The sequence below is a fragment of the Sciurus vulgaris genome, assembly GCF_902686455.1.
Source record: "Sciurus vulgaris genome assembly, chromosome: 14".
Classification (NCBI taxonomy): Eukaryota; Metazoa; Chordata; class Mammalia; order Rodentia; family Sciuridae; genus Sciurus; species Sciurus vulgaris.
Genome location: NC_136475.1, coordinates 76,169,931 through 76,190,589, shown reverse-complemented (window position 1 = coordinate 76,190,589; position 20,659 = coordinate 76,169,931). Strand labels below are relative to the sequence as shown.

The following is a 20,659-nucleotide window of genomic DNA, read 5'->3' as shown; positions in this document are numbered from 1 at the left end:
GGTATTGAGCAGTCGGGTTGCGTAGGGCCTTGCAGATTTGTAGGCATTGGTGTATGCTCTGAGAAATGCAGAATTGTGGCATTTGAGCTGAACAGTCCAGGTTTGTATTGAGAATTCAGTGTCCTGTGGTAAGCACAGAGGAAGAACTTTTCTCTGTAGGCAGAACCCCGCAGGATGCAGTAATCCAAGGCAGCAGTGATGGTGCTGAGTTGGACCAGCAGTTAGTAGTGGAGCTGGTGATACTGTGTTTTGGGGGGATTGTTTTGAAATTAGAGCTAATGGGGTTTCCTGTGAGGTGTGAGAAAAAGAGAGGTGTCTGCACTCCAGAGTGAGAAGTGCCTGCATGCTGCTGTGGGTGAGGAGGTTTGAGGGGAGATGGACAGTTGGACTTGTTGGGTTGTTGAGATCCATTGTTCTGCAAATACATGCTCAGCCTGGGGGGAGAAGGTGGGGTGGAGGTAGAAATTTGAGCCAATGTGAGCTTCCCAAGGGGAGTCCTGTAAACAGGAGCTTTGAGGCCTGGTGCTCCATTGCTGCAGGAAGAAGAGAAATCCCAGGGGACACCAACAAATACAGTGAGGTAGGAGGAACTGACCTTGTTTCTTCCATTCCCTTCAAATTTGAATTATGGTATCCCTCAGCTACAGTTTCTTTCAGCTGGGATTGATATGATTACTGGTGAAGTCACATAGGCTGCAATGGTTTTTAGTAACCATTCGTTGATCTTTCTTTGAAGGTAACTCAGGCATAAAATTCTATTTTTCTTTTACTCCAATGTAGTGGTCTTGACTTTTGTGGCACCTCAGCACTATCTCTTGTGCTGACAAAATCATACACTGGATCACAAAGCGGTTGCAGAATGAGAGGCCACAGCAGTGTGAATGGATTAGCAGGTTTCATTCAAACTGAGGAGACTGGAAAAGAACGACGGCTAGAGAGCATGCAGTCTTTGCATGGTGCTGACCAGTGAGAAAACTAGATTGACTCCTCAACATTGTGGCAGATTTACATGAATATGTGGATTACTTTTAATATGAAAATACTCCTGAGAACAGAGCAATTATAAATCTGTGTAGAGGGCCATGCAAAATGCAGTTTGCTTGGATGGAGTATAACTTCACTCATTAGATGAGGGACGTCAAGGGGACAAAAGTTGAAAATTAACGACATTAAGTTGCGTGGCATGTTCTAGGTGATAATGGCTTAAAGAGGGAGGAAATTTTGTACCTTTTGAGTTCTAAAGTTTAAAGAGGATTCTCTAGTAGGAATAAGTAGGTAACTATAACATTTTGCTGTAGGCTTGCCCTGTTTGTGGTTCAGGTTGCTCTAGTTAGATTCCTCCCACCTGGGCTGACGGGGTAGAGTGGAGCAGTCTGTGTGGTCCCGAGGTCCCCAAGCTGGGCCAATGCTTTGCAGCTTCAAAAAGCTCATGCATGGAGTTGATCAGTTCCATACAGCAGAGATATGAACCAGGCTTCCAAGAGAAAGTGGTGTTTCCATGGTGTGTGTATTTATTGTGGGAAGATCATCTCAGATGAAGCAGGTGGTCCTTGTGGGGTGGTGACTTCATTCTAAACAGGAAAGTCACCCACTAATCCAGTTTTACAATTGGAAGATTGTTTTTGAACCACAGGATGGTACTGGAGTAAGAAGGGAATTGGGTAGTCTTCATAGCTGGTGTTGGGGACACTGGAGGAACCTGCCAGCGCTGGCAGGGTTTGACGTCCTGACCTTGCTTCATGTTGTACTAGGGCCTCTCATATCATACTGCCTGTTTTTTTTTTTTTTTTTTTTTTTTTTTGGTACGAGGGGTTGAATCCAGGGGCACTTAACCACTGAGTCACATCCCCACCCCTTTAAAAAATTTTTTTTAAATTTTAATTTTTACTTAGTACAGGGTCTTACTGAGTTGCTGAGGCTGGCTTTGAACTTGTCAACTTGTCATCTTCCTGCCTCAGCCTCCTGAGCTGCTGGGATCCAGAGTGTACCACTACGCCTGGCCTCTTCTGCTTTTGTTAATGGGACAGTGACTGGAATTTGGCACCACTTACAGCTGCTGGTTAGGTAATAATTCAGGGAATATTTTGCTGGTGACCATGGGTCCACACAGAACATGGGGTTACACCTAAGGAACAAACTTCACTAGATTCCAGTGAAGCCAGTCATGTTAATTATTTCTCAGTCTGGAAGTTTCCCTTTTTCCTTTTGTCGTGGTAAAATACACATAAGAATTAACTTTTTAACCATTTTTAGGTGTACATTTATGTCGTTTTGCCTAGTCTTACTGTGCCACTGAATTGGTCTCTTTCATTTGTGACGTGATATTAGGTGCAGGAAATGAAAGGTGGGCCAACAGAAATACAGTTCAGCCTATTGTCGAAAGAGACTAAATTTACTGTGGCAATGATGGGCCTACTTAGTATCCTCTGTGTGTGTGTGTGTGTGTGTGTGTGTGTGTGTGTATGTAACAGGAGAGTAACAACAGTGCCACCTGGCTCAAGGATGCTGCAAAACCCAAAAGGAACTGTGTCTAGGAACACATCATTAAAGTGCAGCCCCTGCGTAACCATTTTCAGATCAATTGTTAGCCATTTTTCCGATATGGGAAGGGATAGGAGAAAGGCTTTTTTGATTCTGTCATTTTAAATTCAGCCAGCGTTTTTGGTAGACACAGTTCCCCTTTTCTAAAGATGCTTAAGTGAACATAATATATTTTTTTCCCCTTTAATGATTTCTTTTTTGGCGGTGTGAGGATTGATCCCAGGTCCTCATGCATGTTAGACAAGTACTCTACCTCTGAGCCACATCCCCAGCCCTTTTTTTATTTTGTGACAGGTCTCGCTAAGTTGCTTAGGGCCTTGCTAATTGCTGAGGCTGGCTATGAACCTGTGATCCTCCTGCCTCAGCCTCCTGAGTCGCTGGGATTACAGGTGTGCACCACCATGCCTGCTTGTATGTTTCTTAAAATATATTCTTATGAACTATTTCTAGGAGTGGTATCACTGAGTGAAATGACAAGGCTTTAAGAAATATGCCAAAATCCCTTTCCAGAAAAGTCATATCAGTTTTTAGTTGCATAGTATTTTTATTTTTGTTTCATCATGACTCGGTTCAGAATCTTTTTCATGTTCACTGCCATTGGTATTTAGTGCTTTATGGGTTCAGATCCTGTCTGTCCTTGGGTTGTCTTCTTTATCTCTTAAGTTTTTAAAGATAATCATCCCTTGCCAAACATGTCACAATTATTTTCTAGTTTGCCTTTCATTTTTTCCCATGATTCTGTTTTCAATAATAGTTATATTTTTAAGCTTAAAAAATTCCTCTTTCTGGAACTAGACAGGAATTCCTTGCATTTTGTTTGAGTTATTTTCCTTCCTCTTTCCCTCACGAATACTAGGTTGCAAAGGAAAAGGTGCGGCTGTGGGGTTCCCACGCAAACTAGGGAGAGAAACTTCAGAGCCTCCCTCTGGCCCTCCTACCCCACCTCACTGCTCTCTGTCCTTTGGTTCCTTACTGTTCCTGGGTCATGACGTTATCATCCAGCCATCTGCTGGATTTCCCTGCCCTGTAGATTGACTGTCGCCCTCTCTCTCTCTGCCTGAGGAGGTTGAGTCTCACTGCTGGCATTAGCCCAGCTCCCGTGGGAAAGATGAAGGGTGGGAGGTGTGGGTCAGTGTCTCCATTTCCTGGTGAGGGTTCTACCAGGCCGGGTTTAGCATGGCCCTCTGCCTGTGCTCCTGGTGGGGCGCAGAAACATTCCCTTCCCTTAGTGGTCTTCCTCCCTAGCCTGCCCCAGGGTGCCGCACTTTCTTGGTTCCCTTAACTCCACCCACACCTATGTGATGAGTCCCTTCACGAAACTCTGTTGCCCTCAGGAATGTATCTTTCCTGTGGGGAACCTAAGCCAATCCAAATTGCCAATTTCTGGGAGGGTCTGTTGATTTGGCTGCATTTTGGCTAACCCGTCCAGTCACCCACGCGGGAGACTTGGGAAGAGGCCAGTCTTAAGCCTGGATTGGCTCTGTGAACGAACTGGTGCCTACCTTTCAGAGCTTAAGCATTTAACAATATATTTCTTTTAAAAATAGTGGTTAAAGATATATAATAGAAAATTTACCATTTCAGTTGCACAGTTCGTGGTAGTGAGCACATGTGCAGTCTTGTGCAACAATAGCCACCATCAAGACCCAGCACTTTTTCATTCTCTCAAACTGAAACTTTACCAATTAAACTATAATTCCCCATGCCCCCTGCTCTAGCTTCCAGCAACCCCCATTCTGCTGTGTCTCTTATGTGTTTGACTACTCTAGGCATCTAATTGATTTTAATTAGGTGATGCCAAAATACATTCTAGTAAAAAAAAAAGATGAAAGATTATAGATGATAAGATCAAACACTCTTTGCTTAACCCTGATCCCCTTCCAGAATACCAGCCTAGAACAATTCTATGCAGAGATAACCAAACACTGTTACTTTGGATGTACTCTTGGAAAACAAGTGGTTTCTTTTTCCTCACATAGGAGATACACTGTGTGTGACATATTGCAACTTGGTTTTTATTTTCAATCCAATGTATTTCGGAGAACTTTCCAAGTTAATAATATGGAATACTTTATTCTTTAGAACTGCATCCGGGGAGATTGAAGGTGGTGGCTTAGAGGAGGGCTGCTTCCCAGTTGTTTTCATGCCTCAGGATTCAAGCAACAGAGGTACTGCTTCCCATTGAGGTTTAACATAAAACTACCACAACTCAAAAAATGATGCCTGATGTATACAAAAGTTCTTGGAAGAGTTGATGGACAAACTTGGCTGAGTTTTTTGGGGTGGGGAGGGGTACTGAGGATTGAACTCAAGGGCACTTAACCACTCAGCCACATCCCCAGCCCTTTTTTGTATTTTATTTAGAGACAGGGTCTCACTGAGTTGCTTAGGGCCTTGCTAAGTTGCTGAGGCTGGCTTTGAACTCGAGATCCTCCTGCCTCAGCCTCCTGAGCCACTGGGATCAGCACCCAGCGGCTGATGTTTTCTTGAAAGAGAAAGAACAGTTCCATGCCTGTCCCACCACTTTTTATGATAATTCAGAAAAAGAAGTTTACATTTGTTTAGACATTAAAGAACATAGAATTAAAACAAATATTAAAGCTGCACTAGGGTCCACTGGAGGACTGTAAGACTCAAGCCGTTTTGCCCCACGCTGGTGTTCTGACTCCGGGCTTGAGCCAGGGAATGATTCTGTCAAGTTGCCTCTCAGTATGGTGGTAACAGTTTACAAATGAACTTTCATATACCCCTCCCCAGGTTTCAAATTAATCCTATGGGAATATTGATTGGGTTTATGATCAGCCAACAGGTAAATTTATTATAAATATTATGAAATTTGACTTTGCTTATTTAACAGGAGAATATAATAACAATGATGATTTTTTTTTTTTTTTTTTAATTTTGGGAAATTATGGCTCTTGCTTCTACCTCCCTGAGCTGGGTAATTAAACTGGAATAAATGATCTAGGATGCTCCTCTAGGAGTCTGTGGCTTTGAACATCTCCGTTTAAGCAAAGTAGATCAGATTGTTACTCTTAATATTTGCCAAGCTCTTAACCTCATGAATGCATGACCATGTTTATTTCAAACTTCATGAGGACAGGGAAGGTTTGGGTCTGCAGAGGTGGGAGCCTCTTCAATGATATGAAATTTTTTTAGCTACTTTCCTCGCAGCTGTGTACATGGGGTCCTGCAGGCGTGTGATTGCATTTGATGCCCAGTGTTGTGATGTCCCAGGAAGTGGAGCTGTGGCACTTGTTATTTCAGCATAGGATGGGTGAGGAGACAGTCGAGCAACCAATTATGATACAAGATGGAGTGAAGTAAATATCGATTTTACAAGTGAAGGGCCGTGGAAGCCTCAGGAGAGACTCTCTGTTTTCAGCAGTGCAGAACAGTGAAAGCCAGGGGCAAATAGATGCTTAATAGGTACTTTCTAGAAAGTTACAACTCACACCTTAGAACTGACGTCTTTGGTTAAGTGTGGGAGATTATCTAGTTTAAGAAACCAAAATGAATTTTGATAAATGGAGATCTTAAGACAAAAATTTCTCAGGTTCCCCAAGTGGTCCTTGCCCGCAGTTGACTTTCTGAATTTGGATTTTACAGCACACCTCTGTGTATTGCTTGATTGGGTGAATTTCGTGGGATCACTTAGAACCAGGGTGCTCCAGCAGTAGTTTCTTATGTCCTCCCTTGCTAGATCTGGATTGTCCTGGTTACTTTCTTGAGTTAGAAGTACAGTCATCAGGGCTGGGGAGATCGCTCAGTTGATAGAGTATTTACCTTGCAAACACAAGGCCCTGGGTTCAATCCCCAGCACCTAAAAAAAAAAAAAAAAAAAGTACAGTCATCAAAATTAAAAAACAACCGCTAGGTGTCAGCCTTGGTTTGTACAAATTTTTACCTAAGAGGTGCTCTTTTCTGGTGTCTGGGTTCCAAAACAGCGATGGAATGACTTGCTCAGCAATATGGATTATGAGAGGGACCCAGGATGAATCCGGATTTGAGGAGACCACGTCCACGGGTGTTGGGCTGTACTTCCAGCTTCACTGATGCGGGCAGTATCCCCAACTAGCAGCTGGTCTACCTACTTCTGGACCTGGGACTGGGCTAGCCTGGTCTAATTTCCAGCAAGCAGAAGAAGCAGCTCTTGGTCTGTAATAGTTGCCCAGTGCAGGAAACTTGAATCCATGTTTTCCCATCCTCATTTCCTTAAAAAGTCAAAATAAATCACCCACACCATCTACAATGGAATTAATTTTCTCTGTACACTTTGTCCAGGGCAACCTTGATTTCATATTATTTCAATGATGGGAGGAGGGTGGAGAATTTTGGTTTTTGCCTCACTTTCCAACTTAAAATTTTTTTTTTTTTTTTAGTTGTAGATGGATACACTATTTTTATTTATTTACTTTTATGTGGTGCTGAGGATCGAAGTCAGTGCCTCACACATGCCAGGCAAGTGCTCTACCACTGAACTACAATCCCACCCCTCACTTCCCAACTTTTGAAAATTTCAAATATACAGAAAAGTTAAAAGGATAATTGTATGCATACCACTTAGAGTGACCTGTTGTTCATATTTTGCTTCTTCTGTGTTTACGTGCACATATTTATTTTTGGTGATCTATTAGAAAGTAAATTAGAGGTGGCATGGCATTTTATTCTTAAATATGTCAGTTAAGTTCCTAAAAATTATGACGTCTGGCATAACCACACTGTCATTACACCAAAAACATCAAATGGTAATTTCTTAATGTTACCAAATATCCAGTTCCTATTCAGTTTTCCCCAGTAGTCCCCAGAATGTTTTTTAAGCAGGCTTTTTCTTTTTCTTTTTTTTTCTTTCAAATTATCCAGACAAGGTTCACTCTGAGTTTGGTTGGTATTTTCAGTCACTTTTGCTCTGAAGACAATCTCTCCTCCTGCCCTTATGCCCCATAGATTTTTCTATGACATTCATACTCTGAAGAGAGCAGGGCAGTTGTCTTACAGAATGAGGTGGATTTCTCTCCGTTGTGATTTTAATTCAATCCAGGATAGTCAGTGTTTTTGGGATTCATTGATATTGTTGTAGTTTATTCATTTTATTGCCCTGTGGAATTTGTGTGAACATGTTTTTCCCTTCCATTCATGGAGGTTTGGATTATTTCTGGTTGAACACACACACACACACACACACACGGGGTTGAACCCAGGGGCACTTAACCACTGAACCATATCCTCAGCCCTTTTTTAATATTTTATTTAAAAATAGGGTCTCATCTGGGGATATAGCTCAGTTGGTAGAGTGCTTACCTAGCATGCACAAGGCCCTGGGTTCAATCCCCAGCACCACCAAAAAAAAAAAAAAAAAAAAAAGAAAAAAGAAAAGAAAATGAAAAAGAATAAAAGTAAAGATAGGGTCTCACTGAATTGCTTAGGGCCCTGCTAAGTTGCTGAGGCTGGCTTTGAACTTGCGATCCTCCCACCTCAGCCTCCTGAGCCTCTGGGATTATAGGTATGTGCCATCCAGTTGAATATTGAGGGATAAATTTCCCTGAAAATGCTGCTTTAGCTACACCCCACAGATTTTGATATATTGTGCTTTAATTTCCACTTAGTTCAAGACATTCTCTAATTTCTCTTTTCTCTTATGACTTCTCCTTTGGCCCATAGATTATTTAGAAGTGTGATTTTAAATTTTCAATATGTGGGCATTTTCTAGAGATCATTCTGATATTAATTTCTGATTATTTCTCTTGTGGTAAGAGAACATACTCTATATTATTTAATCCTTTATATGTTTTGAGACTTATTTCATGGCTCAGTAGATGATCTATCTTGGTGACTGTTTCGTATGCATTTGAAAAGAATGAGTTATCTACTATTTTGGGGTGGACTGTTCTATAAATATCAATAGATCAAGTTGATAGTATATAGGTTTTTTGCTTTTTGTATTTACATATCTGATCAATTATTGAAAGAGGTCTTTTTATGTAAACGTGGATCATAGCCAACATTTATTTAGTTCAAACTCTACTAGAGACCACACTGGTTTTGTAGCAAGTCATTTAATCTTTATAGCAACTCTGCAAAATAGATACTGTGATCTTTGTTTTACAAATGGAGAGACATGGAGGAGATAGGTGACCCTCCCAAGGTCACAGTGCTGGAATATTTTAGAGCCTTGCTTTGTACTTAGACTCTTCAAAAAGCATTTAATAGGACATCTTATCCTTGTCAAAATAAAGAAATATGAACATTTATCACAGCAGAGTTGCCTTTAGCCTGAGAACGGCTTCTGCATGCAGCCCCTGCCCGCACGATTACTTCCTCCCAGTGATAAGGAAAGAAATGTGAAGACTTGCAAGAGAGTTTATAATTCTGATAACTCTGGGGTCCTTGTAGGATAACCCAAGATAACAAAACATACTTAGGTATCTACGAAGGTAGGCTGGAATTAATAAGGGTAATGCTCAATAGGCATAAATATGAAGCCCATGTATGGGTGAGGAGCTGCTGGCAAACAGATGGAGGAGGGGTGAATGCTTGGGTGGTGAGGTTCACACTCAGGAAACTGAACCAGCTCCCTCCCTACAGGTTTCTGTCCTTCTCGCTACTCTGCAAGAGGCCTTTTGAAAAATTCAAATATAAATGAGAATTTGTTTTTACATCAGTTCTGCCAGTGTTTGCTACCTATTAAACTTTGTTACTGGGTGCATACGCATTTTATGATTGTTATATCTTCTTGTTGAATTGACGCTTTTGTTCTTACAAAATGTTCCTCTTCGTACTTGGAATGTTTCTTGTTTTAATGTCTACTGGGTGTGATATTAATATTGCTACTCCAGTTTTCAGGAGTGGTTCATTGTTTATACAATATATCCTTTTTCCATTCTTTTAATCTGTAATCTTAATTTCAAAGTGTTTTTCTTGGAAGTAGCACATAATTGCATCTTTCTTTTTATCCAATCCAACTCTCTCTTCCTTTTAATTTAAATGTTTAGACTATTTATATTTAATGTAATAGTATGATTGAGATTAAGCATACCATTTTGCCATTTTTTTTGTCTTATCTATTGTTTGTTTCTTCCTTTCCCCCCTTTTTATGAATTTTGGATTGAGTATTTTAAAAATTCCACAGTAGTACCACTATTGTTTCGTTAGTTCTGCTTCTTTGTTTTATTTTCAAAGAGTTGGCTCTGGGCCTTATAATATGGATGTCCTGAGTTATCAACAAGAATGCCCCTTTCTGACTAGTTGGAATGCATTCAGTTCACTGTATTTCAATAGCTCTGTCTGACCTTTGCTGTGCACATCTTAGTTTTCACTAGACTCAGGGACTTCTAAGCAGATTTCGGGGAAGCATTTTTTCTGTCAACCTCCCTCTTCTCCAGAAATATCTTCCAGGACTTGTAGTTGTCTCCCCTTCTCTGAAATCCAATCTTTGTCCCTTTAACAACTAGATTGTACTCCCATTCTCTGCTCTGCAGACTGGACTGTCTCTGCAGAAAGCTAGTGCTCCTGTGGGCCTCCCTTCATCTGTTTCTTCCTTTTAGGAATCACGTGCTGCCTATTGTCCAGTGTCTGAAAATATGTTTGTTTTTATGTATTTTATTCCATTTTATACATTTCTTGTGGGAGGGTAAGTTCTGGTCCATGTTATCCACCATATGAGAAGCAGAAGTCTCACTTAACTTTTGGTTATTAAGCGATTTTACTTATGTGGCTTCATAGTCTTTATGGTAATAATTTAAGAATGTGTATAAATAAACCATGTTCACCATAGAAAGTCTTGAAATATCAGTGGAAATAAAAATCACCCATCATCCCCTTTGTTTCAGTCAGCGTTTTTATTGCTGTAACCAAAATGTCCAACAAAAACAGAGGAGGAAAGGTTTATCTGGGGCTCACAGTTCCAGAGGTCTCAGTCCATAGATGGCTGATTGTTGCTGTAGGCCCAACGTGAGGCAGCACATCATGTGGGAAGGTCCTGAGGAGCAAAGCTGGTCAGCTCATGGCAGGTTGTGGGGGTGGTTCAGGAAGCAGAGAGTAGGAGAGTAGAGGAAGGGGGCACAGGGAAGATGAACCCCTCAGTGACCCACCTCCTCCAGGCATGCCCCATCTGCCTCTAGAATGAGCTGATTAAGTTACAGATTTCACAGTCTAATCATTTCACTTCTGAACATCGCTCACTTACCACTTTTGGAGGACCCCTCATATCCAGACCATAACAGCCTCCATTCTGATGTAAGCAAAATTAATGTTTTAGCATACATTCTCCCACACTTTTCTTTTTGCATATGCATATATAGGTACAAAAATAAGATCATACTATCCCCACCACAAGGTATATTATAATGCAAGGGCTGCCTGTTCCCCAGGAAATCAGAGACAGAAATGGTGGCCTTATTTTGTCTGCATTATGATACCCTATGAGTTTCTCAGGAGAGCTTACTGCATTTCAGAGACATTCGGAACACTGGTCTGAGAAATTTCATAAATGATGCCAAATTTAAAAAATTTTTTTCAAAGTCTGCAAGTCTGCAAATGTAAGTTTGTAAGTAGAAAAATTGTATTAAAAATTCATATTGTATTTTTAAGCTCTCAGGGTGCTGTCATTAAAAGCATTATAGGAGTGAATGGGCAAAAAATATAATATTTTATGAATTATCAGATTTCAAGAAATTTTCCCACATCTGGGCTGTTTGTTAATTCAGATCTTTTAATATTAAAAATAAAGCAATAAAAACAAACAGATCACTCTGCTAAAATAAAAAATAATAAAGAGTACAGATTAAAGCTGTGTGCCCCTGCTGGTGCTCACAGCACAGGATGCCCGTAGGGGGCCTTTTCCTGTGCCTGAATTGAGTATCACAAAGCTCTGGAGTTAGAATGGCCAGGATTCCATCTCAAGCACTTACTCCATGGCCTTTGGAAAGTCACTCACCTTCTGTGAGGGTCTGTTTTCTCACCTACAAGATGAAGATAAGAGCAACTCAGAGAGTGACTGTGGAGGTGAAATAGGAGTCTGCAAAGCCCCCAGAGACCAGCACCAGGCAGACACTCAGTAAAAACCTCAGGGATGTTAGGAAAATAGATCAAGGCCATGGAGCCAGTCAGCCAGTCATCAACTTCAAAGTCACTTCTTCCAATCTACATTTTAAAGTTTTTTTTTTTCAACCCCATTGAAGACAGGGTCTCTCTGTGGCCTGGGCTGGTCTGTGACCTGGGCTGGTCTGGAACTCCTGGGGCTCAAGTGATCCTTCTGCCTCCGTCTCTTGTGAGCTAGGATCACAGGCACACCCCACAGTGCCCAGCTTCCAATCCCAAGAACATGTGCCCCCCACCTTCATCTATTCCCCATCAAGGAACTCTCTTTAATAGTTAAATTGATATTTTTTGCTATGACAGAGCAAATTTTAGATGTGACTATTGTCATGATCCATTTTATGTTGCTAAAAACACAACACCTCAGCCTCTATAAATCATAAAGGAAAAGTTTATTATGGCTCATGGTCCTGGGCCAAGGTCAAGGGCCCACATTGGATGATGGCACAGAGTCCCAAGGTGGCACAGGGCATCACTTGGTGAGAGACCTAGTCAAACTGACTTTTAGAGTTGAGATAACACATTAATCCCTTAATTGTGTAAAAATGGATTAATCCATTCATGAGGGCAGAGCCCTTACTGCCTCTTAAAGGTCCCACTTGGTCCCCACCTCTTAATGTCTCAGAATGGGGGTTACATTTTGACCTGAGTTTGGGGGCGGGGACCAACCGCATTCAAATCATAACTGCGCAGTTCTTTCTCCTTCCCCTCTCCCTCTGACTTCCTCTCCTCTCTCCTGCCTGTAATCTGCCATGAGACCACGTGTTCCTTTACACTCTGATCCTCCTGTTCTCACCATACACACCCCAGGAACAGTGTGTGCTGAACGTGCTTCCAGGGGAAGCAGTGCCCTGTGTTGCCCTTAAAGGGCCATTGCTCTGCCATGGGTGATCAATGCTTCAAAGCTGGCTGGCTGGGATGGAGGGATGGAGGAGGCCTGCTGTGGGCAGCCCTGGGAGGAAGATCAGCATGAGAAGAATACGGGTTATTTGCTCTTTGCTCTCACCACTGTTCTCAGAGAGGATGCCAAGTGTGCACCTGTGTTTAATGATGAAGCGTCAGGACAACCTGAGCACAGAGAGCTTTCAGGAGGATTCTAGCTGAGCGTCAAGCCAGGTTTGTGCAGCAGGCCACCCCAGGGTGGGGAGCAGCTTTTGAGTTTTGCCATGGAGATCCTCAGTGTTGGTTCTAACCCCATTTAGATATGAGGTTACTGGGGTCTGAGAGGTCAAGGGCTTAACCCAGGGCCACACAGCACCTGTGGCTGTCTGGCAGCATGTGGGACAGCAGCAGTGGGAGCGGCAGCAGGTTGGAGGCAGGGGCTTTGGTGCAAGGTATGCTCCTGTCCCAAGTGCAGAAGTTGGAAGTTGCAGTCTTTCTATGACCAGTGAGTCAGCACACACCCAAACTGGGGGGCAAATGAGGATTCCAGAAAACAAAAGGCCCAAGGGGACATGGGTCATTAATGTGAATGGGTCTTTAATTTGCATGCCTGTGACATCTTGGTGTGCAAAAACAAAAATAAAAGCCACAAAACACAAACATTTTGGAACCCATCAATTCTCTGTTGGAATCCAGACTCTTGGCTTCCTGACCCTGGTGCTCTCTGACCCTGCCTTTCTTCCTGGGTTCCTCTCTCTGCCTGCAGAATTAGAGGTAAGTCGATGTGCACAGCAATGTAACTGCCCCAGCACACAGTAGGTACTTAATGAATGTTAACTTCCCTCCTTCTCTTGCTTTCTCTCCCTTTGGATTGCCTTTTACATGATTCCTATAGCAATCCTAGGACATAGACTGGGGAAATATTTTTATTCTCATTTTAGGGGTGAGAAAATGAGTTCTAAGAAGTGTAACAATTTGCTTGAGGTCTCAGGGACGGAGCTGGGTCTGGATTCCAGAAGTTCTAACCATGTATATCAACTGCTAAAGAATGGGACAGGCTGGGTTCTTGACCCTACTAGTACTAGTCGAGTGATCTCTCTTAGCCTCAATTTCCTCATCTGAACAGTGGGGATAACAGAAGAATCCAACCCAAGGTTTGTTACAGGTTAAATGAGTTAGCATGAAACCTGCCTATGCTGCCAATAGCAGGTGCTGGTTCTGACTGTTTTAATATCGAGCTATTAATAGTGAGGCCCTAAGCAACTTAATGAGACCCTGTCTCGAAATAAAATATAAAGGTCTAGGGATGTGGCTCAGTGGTTAAGAGCCCCTGGGTTTAATCCCTGGTACCAATAAATAAATAAATAAATAAATAAATAAATAAATAAATAAATAAATAAATAAATAAATAAAATTGAGCCATTATGAGGTCCATTTTCAGGGGCTTATTTTTGGATACTTTCTTTGGTCACTTTGGAAGGTGTCCTGCATATTAATGTGGGGAAAGGGAGTAAATCTCTAGCCACCTAGGCAAGTTACTTCTTCCTGGCAGTGAGGGTGAGCTGGAAGCCCAGGATGGGCTCCCCTGGAGCCAGGTGCCTGCCTGTGTCCTCTCCCATGTCCACACCTGAGCTGGTGTCAGCCTCGGTCCCTGTGTGGCTCTGCCTGCCTGCCTGCCTGTGGCTGCATGAGAGCATGTTCTTTATATTCAGCTGGCGACTGACAGGCCCCCAAAATTGATTTATATCCATGGTAACTGTCACCCAGGCGAAGAGTGAGAAACAAGAGTCCTTTCTTTCCATTCACATCAAACAGAGGCAGGGTTCAGAAATCACTGGGCTGCTCTCCCTCTGGCCAGCTCTGGCTGGTCTCCTTGAGGGGAATGTGTGTGTCCTCTCCCCCTCCCCCGTCCCTCCCAGGAAGCCCCGGCTGATGGTGTGAGCGCACTTGAGACCAGCAGACCTGGAGACAGGAACCTGAAGGCTGGCTGCTCAGGTAACAGCTGGAAGCTGTGCTTGTCAGTCATATTCCAGAGGGGACGAAAAGCTCAAGCAGGCTTGTGTTTGGTGGTAGTTTATAGTCCCTTGGGAAAGGATTGGTGGGGTGCGCGTGGGGTCCCTGTCAACTCTCCTATTGTGAGAAGACATTCTTTCTCTCTCTCTCTCTCTCTCTCTCTCTCTCTCTCTTTCTCTCTCTCTCTCTCTCTCTCTCTCTCTCTCGTCATTGAAGCTGGTTTTCCATCTTCTCTGAGGTATTTCTCTCTCTGACTGTTTTTACTTCCCCTGTTGTTTGTGATGCCTCTTCCGGAGGGAAGTCATAAGAACGTTCCTGGACCAGGTGAAGAAAGAGAGAGAGACATCTTGACTGGTGGTCTCATCTTTCTAGATGGTTCCAAGAGGTAAAAATATTATTGAATTGAAGGATAAATTTGTTATTTGGTTGTGCTCAAGTTCTGGACTAGTTGCCTTGGAAACTTTGAAACAGATTAGAACAGAGTTTCACAGTGTGTGTACTTTAAAACTCTGGTCTTCAGAAATATTTCGTGAACACTCAGGTCTATATAGTCATGCGGATTTGGAAATCATTCCATATGCTACCCTCTGGGAGTGTCAAAATACCTACAGCATATTAAAGACTCTGAGAGTTAAAACTAGAGCAACGTTATTTAAGCCCATGCTTCCCGAACTTTCTATACCATCAGAACCTTCTCTTCTTCTCTTTTGCATTCACGTTTGTTCCATGAAACACATTTTAGGAAGGGCTGGGCTGGAGACTGTCACTGGCCCTGGGCAGGTCTGACCAAGGGCATGGTTCCAGAGTAGTTGGAATAGAACATAGGATCCACTTTCAACCTGGGGGACTTTACCTTTCATTTCCCCCATGTTCCAGAATCCCTGAGCTGGAAAGGTGCTTGGTGGGGTTGAGGGAAGGGAAGTTGGAAGTTTGCTGCCGGGTTTCATGGACACCTCTAAGGATGGAGGATGCACTGCCTCCCGTGACCCATTTGTTAAGAAGTTGATTCTGCGCTCCCATTAGTTAGCAGCCCGGTTCCTGGAACCAACGGCCAAACCCAATGCTCTGGGGCTTGTGATCTTGCCAATGGCTGAATGACGCTCTCGTGTTCCCCTCTGAGTCTCTGTCTTTATGTCTTCACCATTGCCTGTGTGATGTGGCCTGGAGCCCCTTGCTGGCTGTCACATCCTCATCCTTCTGGGTGGGCCGTGGATTACTGACCTCTTTCCTGAGGTGTCGGGAAAAGAAAGCAGATCTGAACCCTGGCTTGGCATTTCCCTCTGCGCCTGCCCCCAGGCTTTGGCTCAGGCAGGTCACATGTGTCCCCACCTGCTGCCTTCCTCCTCAGGAGGCAACTGTAATGTGCTGGGAAAGGTCCTTTGAAGTCCACACCCAGGATGTGATTGTGCTTGTCCCGGTGGAATTAGGTTCTCAGCCTCATTCGTGATCAGGCTTCATGGAGACCTTTCAGTCACTGCCTTCTCCTCAGCACATGTGTCTTCAACAGGACACAGTCTTAGTCATAGTGAGCTGTCTTGTCACTTAGGAAGCTGTCAGCTTCAAGTCACAGAAAACCTCTCTTGCTATCAGGCAGGCAGTGGTGGGGCTTGATGGCAGGCTCAAAATGCCTGAGATGTGCCCCTTGACTTTGTCTCTTGGTGGTGTCCAGTTGTAGGTGCCGTGCTCAGGATTTTTCAAGTCTTTGGGACACTACTTCACGGCATGTGCCTGCTCAACTTCAGGGAAGAGAAGAGTACCCTGTCATACTGAACTGTTTTTCCCCCCACGTTTTATTGGTGCATTATGGTTGTACATAGTGATGGGATTTGGGATTTGCCGTTACATATTTGTACATGCACACAATATAGCAACATCATCCACCCAATAGCACTCCCCAGCATTTCCCCCTCTCCATCCCTGCCTCCCAGCCCTTCGTTCATTTCTTCTACTGCTTTCTCTTTGATTTTTAGGAGATGTACCCACCTTCGTTTTCCTTTTTCCTCTCTATCTTCTGCATATGAGAGAAAACATACCACCCTTAACCTTCCAAGTTTGGCTTGTTTCACTTAACATGGTGGTCTCTAGGTCCTGCATTTTGACAAGAAATCAAAGAAAATAACAAGGCACAAAATGTGTCTTGAATTTAGTAGCTTCCTGCAAAATGCCATAATTTTCCTGCAAATGCCATAACTTCATTTTTCATTGTGGCTGAATAAAACTCCATTGTGTATATCTACCACATTTTCTTTATCCATTCATCCATTGATGGACACCTAGGTTGGTTCCATAGTTTGCTATTGTGAATTGTGCTGCTATAAACATGGATGTGCATGTATCACTATAGTAAGATGACTTTATTTCTTCAGGGTAAATACTGAGATGTGGTGTATTAGTCAGGGTTTTCTAGAGGAACAGAATCAACAGGAAGTATGATTATGAGAGGGGATTCATTAGATTGACTTACACCACCAGAAGCTGGATAGTTCACAATGGCCATCTGCAGCTAGAGAGCTGGAAGAACCAGCAACTGTGCAGTTCAAGATGCAGAAGCCCCAGAACAAGAAAGATCAACAGTGCTACCCTAATCTGAGACCAAGACTTCTGGAAACTACCTGGAGAATCACTGGCAGAGTCCACTTTGAAAGAGTGAAGAAGTGAGAGTCCAATATCCTCAGAGGGCAGAAGCAGTGATTAAGAATCCATTCAAGAAGAACCGAGCTTGCATCTGCATCTGCTTCTTTGTTCTTCCAGATTTTATTCCATCCAAGCCACTATCCTACTGGGCAGTGCTGCCCACACTTAGGGAGGGTCTCCACTTCAGTTCGCTATCCCACATGCCAATCATTCCTAGACACACCCTCATCAACACACTCAGAGGCCTCTTAATCATTGGCATCTCTTAATTCAATCAAGTTGACGATTCAAATTAACCATTACAAGTGGTATAACTGTTGACCTGTATTTTTTATTCTTTCCTTGTTGTTTCTTCATTCCTAACATTTCACATTTCTTTCTTTTATCATTTCCTTTCTATATTAAGAAATTTCCTCATTCTTTTGTCTGCTGATAACAAATTCTCTTAGAACACTTACATTTCATCTTTTTTGCTGGGTATAGAATTCTGAGTTGACAGTTTTTCTTTCAATCTTTGAAAAGTCCTGTGCCTATACCCTGTGGCCTGCATGGTTTCTGTCTACTATCATTAGTATTGTGGTCCTCGGTAGACAATGGGTCATTTCTTTCTTGATACTTTTAAGATGTTTTTTATTTTCTGAACATTAATTAGGATATATCTTGATGTGAATTTCTTTGGGTTCATCCTGTTTGGGGTTGTTCAGTTTCTTGAATCTGTAGATTAGTATCTTTCACCAGACTTGGGAAGTTTTCAGTCAATATTTCTCTGGACACTTTTTCAGGCCCACCCCCTTTCTGCTATCCTTCTTGAACTCCAATAATACAAATGTAATATCTTTTATTATACAGGCTCCTGAAATGGTTCATTTATTTTTATTTTATATTCTCTCTGTTTGTGCATCTTGAATAATTCTATGGTTCTATCTTTGAGTTCACTGATTCTTTCCTTTGTCATAATCCTATTCATATTGAATTGTTTATTTCAGTTGCATTTATTTAGTATTTCAGTTCTAAAATTTCCATTTGCTGTTGTTTCTTTTATTTTAATTTTTTAATTTTTTTGCTTTTTGTTTTGTAGTACTGGGAGGTGAGCCCAGGGTTACTCTACCATATCCCTCAGTGGTAGAAATGCCTACCACAGAGCTACTTTTTTTTTTTTTTGATATGGGTTATTTAACCAAGGGATTAAATCTGGTTTAACTGAGCCACATCCCCAGCCCATTTATATTTTATTTTGAGTCAAAATGAATAAAAAAAATTTATTTTATATATATTTTATATTTACTTTTGCTTAGGGACTCACTAAGTTGTTAAGGCTGGCTTTGAACTTGTGATCTTTCTGCCTCAGTCTCCAGAGCTGCTGGGATTATAGGCATGTGCCATTCCACCCAGCTGAACTACCTTTTCATGAATCTATTTTTATTTTGAGACAGGATCTTGTTAAGTTGCTCAGGCTGGGCCCAAACTTGCAATCCTTCTGCCTCAGCTTCCTGAACAGGTGGGATTATGACCGTATGCTATCATGCCCAGCCATTTTCTTCTTTGCTATTTCTTTGGTGAGACTTTGAAAAATATTTTTATGTGTTTTATGTGTTTATCATGTTCACGGAAGCATTTTTATGTTAGTTTCCTTTAAAATCCTTGTTAGATATCCAGCATCTGTGTCGTATTGATGTTGTATTGCTGATTCTTCTCCCATTCAAGTTAGAATTTTACTTGTTCTTGGTGTGATGAGTGATTTTTTATTGTATGCTGAACATTTGAGGTATTGTGCTGTGAGACTCTAGATACTCTTGTACCTTCTGTTATGGGCACTCTCTTGTTTGGAGGTGGCACACAGAACTACAGATGGATGTGTAGTTCCCCACTGACACCATCTCAGCAAAAGCAGGTCCCTACCTCCCACTGCCAACCCTCGCCTTGCTGGAGCTGGGTGGGGACAGAGGTTCTACTCCCCACTGGGTCCTGCTGGGTAGAGCCTTTTTAAAAAATGGCAACATACAGTCAGAAATGTACACATATCACAAGTTCGCGCAACATAATCTGGAAGAATTTTTACAAACCGAAAGTGTGGGAACTGAAAGTGTTTTAAGAATTTTTTCATTCCTTTTTTCTTTTCTTTATTTCTTTTTTGTACCAGTGATTGAATCCAGGGGCGCTTAACCCCTGGGCCACATCCCCAGCCCTTTTTATGTTTTTTTAAAAATTTTGAGATAGGGTCTCACTAAGTTGCTTAGGGCCTTGCTAATTTGCTGAGACTGGCTTTGAACTTGTGATCCTCCTGCCTCGGCCTCCTGAACCACTGGGATAACAGGCATGCGCTGTTGCTCCTGGTTAGAATTTTCTCCTTTCTTTGAATGTTCTTATGCTTCAAATTATTTTCCTCCATCAGCTTCCAGAATGATTCATTCTCTTCACATTCATTCTTTATTGATCCATTTGTTAATGTGTTAGTGTTCCTCCCTCCCCCTTTCCGTCCTGCCTCCCTTCCATCTACCCCATCCCATCCTATCCTACCTCATGCTTTGCCATCCATCTATCCTGTCCTACCCTATCCAATCCCATCCCACTGGACCACCTCCAATCATCCGCCAGTCGTTGGAAGAAGGGGTACCCTCTCCCGTCCTCTCCTGTGGCTCTGTGGCAGTAGCTCTTCTCGGACACTCTTTAGGAGAATGGGGAAGAAAGCAGGAGGGTCAGGCCCATGTGGGGTGATGGATGAGCTTCTCTTGGAAGAAGACCCTAAAGGGCAGCTAGGGCCAGAAATGACAGACTCAGAAGGCCTCAGTCCCTGGCTCGCCACAACCACTGGCTTCCTGCACAGCCCTCTGGGCCTCCTCTTCTCTCACCTGTGATAGGAAGGGTTCTGCTGGGTCCTCTCTGACCTGTGGCTTAGGTTGCATAGATTATTTTGGAATTTCCTAGAAAATTCCCAGGGAACAAACCAACACAGGGGGATGCCAGTTGGGTGGGGCCTCTCCTGTGACCTTGGCAGCATCTGCACACCCCACCCCACTTAGGGTGCCGTTGGCACCTCCTGTTCTCACAGGCCAGGCTCCGAGGAGGTGGGGGGTGGTGAGAGAGCAAGAGCAAAGTGTGGTGGACAGTTAGCCACAGGAGCAGTCTGTGGACAGTGCTGCTTGCCGGGGTGCCTGGCAGGTGGAAGTGAGGCTTCCAGCCTCCCTCCCTAGAATACAGGGCCTTGGGCCTCAGGGACCTGGAGGCCATTCTGTGTCTGAGCCTTCATTTCATAAGTGACAGTTTGGAAGCCTAGGGGAGTCAGGGGCTGGAGGTCACACGGTAAAGCTAGTGACAGTCCATCCTGGAACCGTTCTCTTGTCCCCTTATCCCTGACACATGCTCATCATCCTTAGTCTGGGCTCAGTTGATCCTGAGGGGTTCTTGAGAACCTGCAACAGAGGTAAGGGGAGGCGCAGCCTGAGCGTACCACTTCCCTAGGGTCCCCGATGGTCCATGTGATCTGACCTCCAGC

General features: G+C 43.0%; 1 protein-coding gene across 2 annotated transcripts in view; it reads left to right on the top strand.

Moving 5' to 3' along the window:
- The first annotated feature begins 14,279 nt into the window (after positions 1 to 14,279).
- Positions 14,280 to 20,659, top strand: part of TOGARAM2 (TOG array regulator of axonemal microtubules 2) — a 64,450-nt gene continuing 58,070 nt past the window's right edge. The window contains exon 1 of one of the 2 annotated variants that reach the window (XM_079110295.1): positions 14,280 to 14,514. The gene's annotated coding sequence lies outside the window, so the exon portion shown is untranslated. Of the gene's footprint in view, positions 14,515 to 14,792; positions 14,918 to 20,659 lie in introns of those variants that run through there. The other variant, XM_079110296.1, reaches the window with a different exon arrangement.